Consider the following 11,243-nt stretch of genomic DNA (forward strand, 5'->3'; position numbering starts at 1 on the left):
CTGAGGTATGCAGGCAACAGAGTGCCTTGTTCTACTTTATGCATTTGCAGAAAGTATGATTGTCAATAGGCGTCTTTATGGTACACTTTTCAGAGTGTGAGGGGTTAAAGTTGGCACACTGTCATACCAGTTTGTTGGGAGAAGTTCCTTCATATTGAAAAAAACAATATGCTTATAATTAAATGGGGGATTAGGTTTTAGGCTTTGCATTTGCACTTCAATTCAAAAAAAGTGTTGTTCCCTGTCTAAGACTGTGTGTAGCTGTAACCAGCATTTGTGAAGCTGGTGCATTCGCTAATCCCGTGGGAAAATGCCAAACTTGTCAGTTTTTATAAATTGCTGTCTTTATGACAGGAAACTGGGAGGGGAAGGGTCTTGTATCTGAATGGAACAGCAAGGAGAAAATGGGGATGTAAGGACAGATGTGTCCCCAAGTCACTATTTTGTATGGTGGAAGCAACGCCCAGACCAAGGGTCTTGCTGAAAGATTGGATGAGAGCCATGAGAACTCTATAAGCATCCGGTAAATGTTTTGGCTGGGCGAGGAGAAGACCTCCTGGAGGACAATTCAAAACTAGCCAGGCTTTTTTTTGCTTTGTTTTGTTTCTGTTCAGAGTTCTCTAAACATAGCAACTATTTTTATATGTTTGTTGCTGGTAATAATAACTATTCTTTACTTTTCACTGAACACATAATCTGTTGAGAATGATTTGAGGATGAATGGCAAACCATTGTCAACATAGCAGTGAGTCATAAATGGGGTTCAGTCATGCTTGTAGCATCCGGCACCCTCAGGTGAGATTGGGATTCCTAGACAGTTCCTTGATGGTCCATCCCTAAGCTGCACAGACTGACTTAAGAGCTCATAGTGCAGAATGTACCCCTTGCTCCAAGCATCCCTGACAGGCTGTAGGCTGTGAGTAGGTGCCTTAAACTTCAGCTTCCACTGAGTTTGTATTCGTGCTCACAGTTGACTTCATGATGTGAAATATTACTTAATATGACCAGGAGTATTGTGGCGTGCGTATGAAGGGCTGTAACCCATGCGAGTGCTTCCAATTGCTTTTGCTTATTCTATAAAGGTGGTGGGTTAAAAGCCAAAAGTCCAAGGCTGGTACAAGATTTTTAACAAGATGCAAAAAAAAAAAAAAAAAAAGCAGTAAAAATACACAGTTTATCTAAATACAATAGTTTTAAAATTCAAAACGCTGCAGAATAAAATTTTAAAAATATTCTGAAAATTACATTGTAGTTTTTGGTTGGTAGGTTTTTTTTTTTTACTTCTAGAAAACAGCTCAGCTATAATTTGTGATTGCACTGACCAGAGCAAATACTTTGTTCTGGGTTAAATAGCTTGATTAAATGGGAAGGAGGAAACTGGTTGATGGACACAACTTAGTCTTTTGGCAAGACCGGTAAAGCTCAGATGTTTCCTATGCTTTAACTGAATGTTATGAATCGCTCTTGTAAAGTATGCCTTCTAATAGATGTCACTCTTCTGTTTCCCCCTACTCTTTTGCAGCAAGTGACGGGCAGAAGTTTTGGTGAGAAAGATTTTCGTTCTGGATTAGAAAACGGCATTCTTCTGTGTGAGTAAGTAGCACTTAAAATTTTGAGCCTTAAACACAATCTTGACTAAAGCTGAAATGAACTTGTGCTAGTATGTCCAATTGTTGGTTTCTTTTTGTGAGTTTTGACATTGTGCACACTGGTATTTCACTGCAGCATCATTTCAGTGCCAAAGCTATTGTTACGGTGAGGATTGAAATGTGGCTTAAAGAAAACAGGTTTTGCAAAGTGCTTCCCTCACTCCACCCCAGCTCCTTAGTTGAGTTATGTGAAGTAAAAATGATGTTTGCTTTTTGGTTTCCTTTTATTTAAAGATGTTAACCACAGATTGGCAAATGGTGTTCCACACCTGCCTGCGAACGTCTCTGCTACAGCGAGGCGTTTTGGACCGACTCCAGGTCTGAGCACTGTCAAGAGTTAGACATCTGAATGCCATCAATACTGAGCTGCTTTTATAGTTTCTGGAAAGGTTAGGCATCCTCTAAATTTTACCTAAAGGTGTATTTGAATGATGTGTTTTGTAATTTTTGGACAAGAGACGAAAGTTAGCTTTTGCACGTTTCTCTCTGTTTTTAATAGCTAGTTTTTATTCAGAGTCTTCCAAAAGCATGTTGTGGGGTTAGATGCCAAAGCTGGTGACTTTTAAGAGTGATTTGGAAGTGTGCCCTCATGCCTGTAGTTCTTTGAAAATCACATGCAGGTTATCAGGAGTTTGAGATCTGAATCACCTGTATGGACTGATTTCTTTCCCTGAGCATGCAGGGATGTCACTGAAGTCTGTAAAAGCTGTCTTTGCACACCAGAAGGATGACGCTTGTGCAGAACTGAATGCATATTGAAATTTATAAATGAGATCTCCTGAGACGTTTAGCTGGACCACTGCAGCTATTAGTCAAGTTTTATACTATGAAAAGTACTGGGACTTGGAAACTGTTTTCAGCAGTAGAGTTGAGCTGATATCCTGTAACTCAGCTCTAGGTAGCTTACGATAGCTTTTAAACCTGCCTGTGTAAATACTGTTGTATATATCATTGGTGTCATTAATCAGACGGCTTGAACTTTAGCTGTTAAAGGGGGAAAAAAACCATAAAGGAAATGATATGATCTGGTTTGATTGTAGTTGCATGTCTTTGCTGAGGAGTGGCTTCGGGAGGAGGGAAGTAGTTGTTATTGTTGATCAAAAGTTGTGTAACTCGGAAGGAGCATGCAGCTTACTTCTTTGTATTTAAGGGTTGCCTCTTGCACAAGATCTCTCCCCTCTGTGTGTTCAAGGGAAGTACTGTGTGCTGAATCATTTCACAGTGCTTTTTAAATGTTAAGGGTGAATTGTGTTGCATAAAAAATAAGGGATGTGTGTTTCGAGATTAGATTGTAATCTTATCTGCAAGTAAGCAGAGGTAGTCTGATTTAAATGCTGTAAATCTTTAAGATGTAAAGCTTAACTAACTAATGTTTTGCTAATGAAATGCGTAAATATGTATTTCTTAAGAGGCTGTGAGCTCCAGTAATAAGCAAGTCAAGGGACACCACTTGGTTATAGTACTAAATTGCTCTGTGATGTTGGGCAAATTGCTTGTCTTTGATTACCACCTGTGGATCAGTGCAAAACAATTTGGAGGGTTCCATCTCCTCAACCTCAAATCTGAGAGGCCATGATGTTTGCATTGCATCCCGCTCCTGGCAGCTGTGGCTGGTCGATAAAACTCTATAGGCTACAGAGCATTAACCAGAGAGCTACCAATTTGGCCTTCAAGTTTGGCTTTCTGATGGTGAACAAATTATGAGGCCAACAATAAACGCATATTCATCACTGGTTCCGAGTCCACTGTAAAATAAAGAACTCAACAGAAATCTGGGGTGGAACACTGAGGGCTCGTAATGTGTTGTCAAAAAGTACAGGTTTTGGTAAGTGAAGCACCGGTAGTTAACTTTATCTCTTGCCCAGTGAAGAAGTGGTAGTGAAACTGCCACAGGCAGTAGGAGTAGGCAGGAGTTTTCTGGCTTATCAGAGACCTACCTGGGTACCTCATGAACAAAATCTAGTAGTATTTAAGCTTCTCTCAAACTTTTTCTAATCTGTTGTGCTTTCACCACAGCTGACCTTAACAAGCAGATGACAACCAGATCTCAAAGTCTCTGATAAGGCAAGAAAGAAATTATATCTGTCTTAGTTTTCTGAAGATGGAAGAATTCACTGCCTTTGGTCTGGTTTATCTGATTTGTTGAAATTTTAGGGAGAAGCTAAACTTGCCTCAGTTTATCTCCACGGGGCAGTAGTCACTGCTAGTGTCATTAAGTGGCAATGTAGAGCCAGACACTTGTGTGGGTGATGTCCATGTGAGCGTTGGGTGGTGCTTACTTCCACATGGCTGTTCAGCGTTTTCCTTGCCTGTTGTATTTTGTGATGAGGCCTGAAAGCAAACTCAGGTCCTGAGGGATCCCAGCAGCTAGAGGGCTGGAAACTGATGTCAGGAATGGGGACACAGCCAGTACGCCCCGAGTCTCCCAAACGTGTCTCAAGCTGCCCTCTGACTTTGCAGGGCGTTTTGCAGAAGGGAGAGGATGGGGGTAGCCACCATGTCCATTCCCCAAACAGTCAGACAAGCCACGTGCAAAATGGCACAGGGGAAATCTTTGTCTAGAGCAGGATTGTTAGGGCTTTACGTACAGTAATGCCAGGCCGCCCTCCGGTTGATCCCGATGTCTATGGCCTACGCATCCTGCAAACTCAGGCAGGCATCACTACACCGGTTATAAATGATTCATTCACGTCTAGTACCTATCCATATATCTTAATAAAGGAAAACTAATACAGCGGTGTGATGCCAAGAGCTTGGACCCTTGGGAGGGACGTGTTGTGGGCCACCAGCCTGACTAGCGGAGCAGCCCTACGTGCATGTGCTAGCCATAGGCACTCACTCGCCTCGTGCCTGCCTCTCTGGTAGTGTCTGTGCTGCGGCTGGCATCTCCATCTGGCCTCATGACAACACTTTCATAGCTTGCCGCGCGCAACTCAGGAGCCGATGGAGCATATTTAAACAATGCAGGATGCCATAAAGCAGTAAGCTGATGGATGAAAGTAACACAAGCCCTTCCTTCTTTCTGGGTATTTGAAAGCCCACTTGTGCAGTTGCCCCGACAGCACCAGCTCCGATTGTTCAGCCAGCTGTGCTGGGAAGCCAGTGACTATGACTTCTGTTCGTCTGAAATGAGTTCATGGCTTTTTAGCACAGCTGTCTGACATCAGCGCAGATGGCGATTTCGGCAAAGGGACATCATAGCTAGGCAGAGGCAGTTCCTGCTCTGTTCTTGCTTTGTGTATGAAAGTCTTGTCTGCAAAGAGTGAGGAGTTTCCTGGCTACACTTCTGCCTGGGTGGGCAAATGTGCCCTCCTGGGGCCATGGGGGAAAGCTACATAGGACAGGAATACACCACCACTAGCAGGAAATCTCACTAGAAATCCCCAATTTCTGCTTCAGCATGTTTGGTGTTTTTGGGTTTTTTTTGGTTTGGCCCAGATATCGTAAGAAGCTAGAGGATTAATCATGAATAAATTAGATATGGTTGTTGCAATGCTTAGGTGTTCCTATTTTACGGATTCAGACATTTGAATGTTGATTGCAAAAGAAAAACTGTATGTTGTCTCCATCCACCCCATGGATTTGGGTAGTTCTGTTGCTTTTCTGAAACAGCAGATAAGGAAGTTGAAGTCACTTTTATTTCTATCCATGCAACAATTGCTATTAATAAGTTTAATAATTGCTACATGAAGACAAAAATGCATACAACTTCCTGCAACCTTGCCTGATTATTACTGCTCTAATGTTCTTGCAAGCGTGTTTTTAAAGGAAGCGGTTCCTTTCAATTCTCCTTGCCATCTGCCTCCCTTCGCCCAGCTCTGCTACTGCAGGATTCCTTCTTTCACATTGGGCATTCAGCAGTTAGAGGTCTCTCTGGGGATGTGAGACTTGGAAAACCCAAGTTAATTACTTGCTTTGATGTGACTGTCCAAGGGTGATAAATATCCAACATATCGGTAAGCATTTCTGACATGAAACTGGGATCCTATATTCTCTCAATTTCTCTGGAATTAAGCCACCTTGAAAGTTTGTATTAGTGGTAATGAGTGCCTAATGTCAGGAATAGGAGCAAACCATAAAGAAGAGTAACAACAACAGCTGGGACATGGATCTTGGGCAAAGGACTGACCTTAACCAATGAACTCAAACTGAATCCAGATTTAGATACCAGCAGAAATGATTTGGCTTTGCAGTGGAGTCCAATAGCATCATGGTTATGTGTGGTACCTTGGGTTCTGTATGTAGAACAGTTTAGCTGCGTGTCTGGTTTATGTATGCATGTAAATCAATTAATAGCAGTAAATGCAGGCATAATAAATCTTTGATTTTTCTCAAGCATGAAAGTTCTAACGAATATTTAACTGAATACATTGAGAAGCCATGGCATAAACATAAAAGTGAAAGCTGAATAACTGTATGAGGATAAAGATGTATGTCACTTGCATATACAATTCTGGATATCAACTTGTGAGCGTTTTCCCCAACTTTTCTTTGTTTCTTAGGGACACTTACTTTGTATATTAGCACTTGGTGTTATGTAGTGTAGCTTAGTAAGATGTGCAGAAACTATGCTTGTTGGAAACCAGGATTCTTTGACTGTGTAACTTTTTCTTTAGTTTTCAAAAGAGCAGCTATGAAGGTATTTTATTCTTTTTAAGTAATCTTGGTAAAACTGGGTATGTACAGTGAATTAAGGAAAAGTTTTTACACCTTTTCTCATGTAGGACAGTATCTAGGCAAGGCAGTTCCCTTCAGATGTGCATGTTAGGAATATATGCTTTTTAAAAGTACAAGAAAGTTTTTTAGGTTTTACATTTAAGTAAAAAAAGTGAGAAGTTAGTTATGCGCATAGATTATTTTAATAGTATTTGAAGAAAAAGTGAAGTGTGGCTATAAAGCTGAGCGAGCTGAAAGTGATTGTGACTAAGAATTACTTAATGGAATTTATCGTTTACTCTGTCATGAGAATAATTTTTGTCTGTAAATAAGAAATCTTCTTGGCTTGTGTTCTTCATGTCACTGGTGATGAATGAGCTGCTTTTTCTCAGAGTGCAGAGTTTCTTTGGGCTTGCATCATGGTTATAGTGCATCTGACCAAGCCCTGGGCTGACGTGAATGCTGTTTTCAGCAAAGGCTGGGTATGTGCCAGATCAGTGTAAGTGTAATGCTACGGAATAGTAAAACTTTGTCTTCTGAGTCAGTGGTACCGTTAGGTGTAGAGAACAGCCTTCATTGTATATAAGGCGTTTCAGTTGTTTGGCTGTTGAAAAATCAAGTTCTTCTTGCAAGTTAATGTCACTTGTGTAAAATTGTCATGCCAGTTATGGAGACCTAGTAGGGGAAAACAAATACTCAGTCACCTTTGTAGATTGTAGGATTTTGCAGATAGGTTATTTTACTTGTCTGTCAGTGGTATAGGCCTGGCATCAGTTCAACACTCGGCTGTGTCATGTACAGTGCAGAGACTCTTGTTGTGCCAGATACTTCACTGGAGAAGTTAGTGGGTGCCCAGCCCCTTATGCTTAATTAGGCTTTTGCTTGAATTTCCTGTTCCTGGAAACTAAAAAGGTATTTGAGTTTCATAGGCGTACTTGAAGTTTTGAATGTGACCCATGCCTTGAGGTGAGAAGGGATTGGTGTTCTCCTGCGGTTTTCAGGCTCTGCGTTATAAAGCCAAAACATTATCAGCATCATGGATTTGGCGTGTCTCCAGTTTGGAGAGACAGGCCCCAAGGCTCATTAAGCATTAGAATTTAGGTTCATGTGAGGACATTTGAAACAGTTTTATATGAATCCAGAGTTTTTAATCTTTAAGTTTTATTGCCATGCTGTAATGAAGAGCTATTTATTAGTACGGTTTAGGTGAGAGTCAAAGGTAATGTAAACCGTAATGTTCAGCTGTGTGTATGAGAAGAGGAGAATAGCCATTGAGGGGCATGCTTGAGTACACCCAGAATGGCCTGTCTTTGTATTTATGTTAAAAAAAAATTATGCATCTCAGCAGACCAAATAGTAGAGGGGTTTTTTTTCAGTGGAGCTTGGTAATTGACAGGGCAAGAGACTGTGGAACAGTGACCCATTCAAATGGAGCATTGCCTGAAGTGCAAAGTAAGGTAATCCTGGAAGAGGTTTCAGCTTTTCAAGAGTGTACGTTTAAGAAATTATATTGGATATGTACTCTGGGCAGTTATCCATGGCCATTGCTACTCGGTGTAAAACTATGTGTGAATTTTAAATCTATAGGTGCATGGGACCGTCTTTGTCACTGTGGTGGTAGGTGCTGCGTAAATAGCTTGTGAAGGCATTTACACGATCTTCCCTGTTGCTTTTATTGAGCTGTTTTGCAAAGCCTCTATCTTGTTCATATTTTTAGTCTTTGGCAGAGCAAGACCCATGCTATCCTGAGTTTGGCATACTTGTTGTCCCAGTCCTGCGCATTTGCATAGTTCTTTATTCACCTTTTACTTTTCAGACTGGACTGTGAGGCCTTTATAGGACAAACTCAGTTCTGACTTGGTTGTTAAAAAAGCACCTTGTTCATCTGATCCTAAGTAAATAAAGACAGGGGCATCATTAGCAATCACTCAAGAATGTTTTCCCAAAAATATTTTTGTAACCTCAGGAACATCTCTATATTTTGTAACTTCTTTACCGCTTCCTTTGCAACAAAATATTTTGACTTTTCATTGTCTGCTGTTTCAATATGAAAACTTTAAGACTAATAGTGGATTTTTGTCTCCTTGTCAACTGTTTGGGGCATTTTGGAGCTGCCACTAGAGCATGAGTTTAAAATATGTGGATGCTGAAGCTGTCTGGGCTAATAATTATCAAGTGCTGAAAGGCTGCTTGTTAGAATGTAAATCTGTAAAACTTAATTTAAAAAGAGAAATGTCTCCGTGAAGGTCTACTGGGATAGAATTTCCTGAACTCTCAAATATGAAATGCCCTTTTACTTTCAGATCAGGTCATTAGTCAGCTTTTCTTTTTGGGAACATGATCTGTTATTTGAGCAAAGAACTCTGTTGGATACCTATCCCTCCTGGAATGATCTGTGAACACACATCACTTCAACCTTTCTTTTCTTCCGTTTCTGAAGCTTATTCTCTAAAAGTGCTTCTCTTCCATTTCCTCTTAGAAACAAGGTCTTCTTGGAGTCTGGATTTTGGCAGCTATCCTCTGAATATTTTCTTAACTGACGCTTTCTTGCAAGAATTTCATGGGCAGTTGTCTTGGTGCTTTTCATTAGATCTTTTATCAGCTGTTGCCTGAAACGCCTTCTTTTCCTGGCAGAAGTTTTTTCAAATTCTTAACTGGTGATAAACAGCCCCAGGAAGGTCTCGTAGGTTAGTCACACAGTGGCTAGTACTGATTTCAGCTTGTCTGTCCTGCTGTGGAGATACCTTATCTCCTGGAATGTCAAGCCTTGGGGACAGCACCGAATAGAGCAATTGATTCTTCCCATACCGATCAGAGCTGGTTTTTATCGGGGGAAGGAAATGACCTAGCTTCTCCCTATAAGAACGGGGATGGAGCAGCTTTCCACTTTCATTGCGCCCTGTCCTTTCCATAAGGTAAGGCAGCTCTAAGGTTTTAGCTTTGCTGCAGCATCTTACTGTGCTTCATCTAACAGCTAGCTACGGAAGAATCTAAGCCAGCACCTGGTTCAGGGAAAGGGAGGAGATGTGTGTGTGGATGTTGGACTGAAAGTGGCAGGAGGACTTTGAGAGGTGAAGAACAGAGGATTGTCCCAACTCAGGACAGATGCATAAATGCCAGGGATGGTGGGCAGAAATCCCAGCTGAGAGCCCGAAGAGTCTGGAGAATAGGTCAGGTGTGTGTTTAGAGACTCAGGTTTTGTGGCTGGAGCCTGAAGAGGCTTGGTTTTATCTCGTTTTGGGTTATTGTCTTTCGGGTGTTTGGTGGGATTGTTGAAGGTTTTGCCTTCATCATATTTTGTTTGAATTCTTTAAAAAACTGTTTTATCTGCATTTCTTTCTGTCATGTCTTTGCTCCTTTTACTGTTAAAAGTTCCTTGAGATTTCATTATTGTATCTTCCTTCTGGTTGCGTCAGAGAAACACTGGCCATATCAGGTACCAGAAAGCCTCAATAGGAGAAGTATTACAGTCTTTATATTTCTGTTCTTTCTATTTTCCTGCCCATGTCATTTAACTTCTTGCATAAGTAGATGTTAATACCCTAGAAAGATTTCCGTGAGAAACAAGTTGGCTGAAAGCTAAAGTTTTAAAAAGTCCTCCCTAAACTTGTTTTGCCTTTTCAAAATGTCTGCTGGTCACCAAGCCCCAGCTACCAAAAAGGTCAAGCCCGGGGAGTGTATCTACATTCTCCTTTTGAAAACAGTGCTGAAGGACATTGTTTTATGGTTTGTTTCCACCACTATTGCCTCACCGTGTGGTGTCAGACCTTAAATTAGCAGTATTTTACTGTAGGGGAAGGAAAAAGCAGAAAATAATGGAAGATTTAAAATAATCTTGTTTTGTTATCTCAGAACTGTTTAGTTGGACTTGTCCCATTGGTATCTGTTTTCCTAGATGCAGGAGTATGAAAAATAGTACCAATACCTTAAAAACAAAACAAAAACAAGGAAAAAAAAGCCACAAAAATTCCAAACAAACAAAAAAAACCCCAACAAAAACAACACTTCTTTTCCAACTTGGACAGTTCCACTCTCTGACCATTTATACAGTGGCTCACCAACCTTGGCGTAGCAGAATGGGGTACCCAGTTGTATAAAGGTTTTGCTTTGTTCCTTAGAAGCTGCATATCCACTTGAGGGTTTTCTATGTTTAAGAAAAAGGCTGTACAAAAACCTGAACTAAATTTGTGCTTAGAAAAACCTGGACTTGAAACTGGTGGTAGCTGGAGACAAGACTGAGGTCTGACGTTTACATTGGGAGTGAGCAGTGTGTCTGTCCTTGATACCCTCATGAGGATGGATATTCTTGAGCCTGATGATTTTTATTGCACAAGAAAAAAGACTTCTTCCTTGGAGGAAAGTTAATACGGGACAGGGTCACCAGCAGCTGAGAGGTCCTCAGAGAAGCAAGTGATCATTCAAAGTCTCAGTACAACTCGGGACCTGATAGGCTTCAATCCTTTGTCTGAACCTGCCCATAGGGACCTTAGTGCCTTCCTTAGGCTGATCAGTACTATTTAATTTGCCAGAGGGATCAGATGTCTGAGCCAGAGGATCTTAATGTGCCATCAGCTAGGTGTGTTTTTCGAGCAAGTCCCTTCAAGTGTCTTCCTGCTGCAAGAATGGGTGATGGAAGTAACTTGTATAACACAATCTGGGGACAGAGCCTTAAATGTATGTTGTAGCAAGGCATATGTCATTGCCTGTCCTTAGTGACATGCTAAGAAGGTGATATTGTTAATTTTTCGAATGGAAGTAAATGTTGTGAAAATAAAGCACTGAACAATGTGTGTGTGTGTTTCAGCTGATGTAGAAGCTGATGGTTCTATGGTGCTCTGGTAACACTTGTCCTGCCACTGTGTTTTCCTTACCTTTCTCAGGGATAGCTGCAGTACAAATGTATTTTTAAAGATTTAATTTAATGTCCTAGAATGATCC

General features: G+C 41.0%; 1 protein-coding gene across 1 annotated transcript in view; it reads left to right on the forward strand.

Moving 5' to 3' along the window:
• Positions 1-1,526: 1,526 nt before the first annotated feature.
• LIMCH1 (LIM and calponin homology domains 1) overlaps positions 1,527-11,243 on the forward strand; it is a 117,492-nt gene continuing 107,775 nt past the window's right edge. The window contains exon 1 of the mRNA XM_009885006.1: positions 1,527-1,593. The gene's annotated coding sequence lies outside the window, so the exon portion shown is untranslated. The remainder of the gene's footprint in view (positions 1,594-11,243) is intronic.

Source organism: Charadrius vociferus, unplaced genomic scaffold (assembly GCF_000708025.1).
Source record: "Charadrius vociferus isolate BGI_N301 unplaced genomic scaffold, ASM70802v2 scaffold134, whole genome shotgun sequence".
In the NCBI taxonomy this organism is placed as follows: domain Eukaryota; kingdom Metazoa; phylum Chordata; class Aves; order Charadriiformes; family Charadriidae; genus Charadrius; species Charadrius vociferus.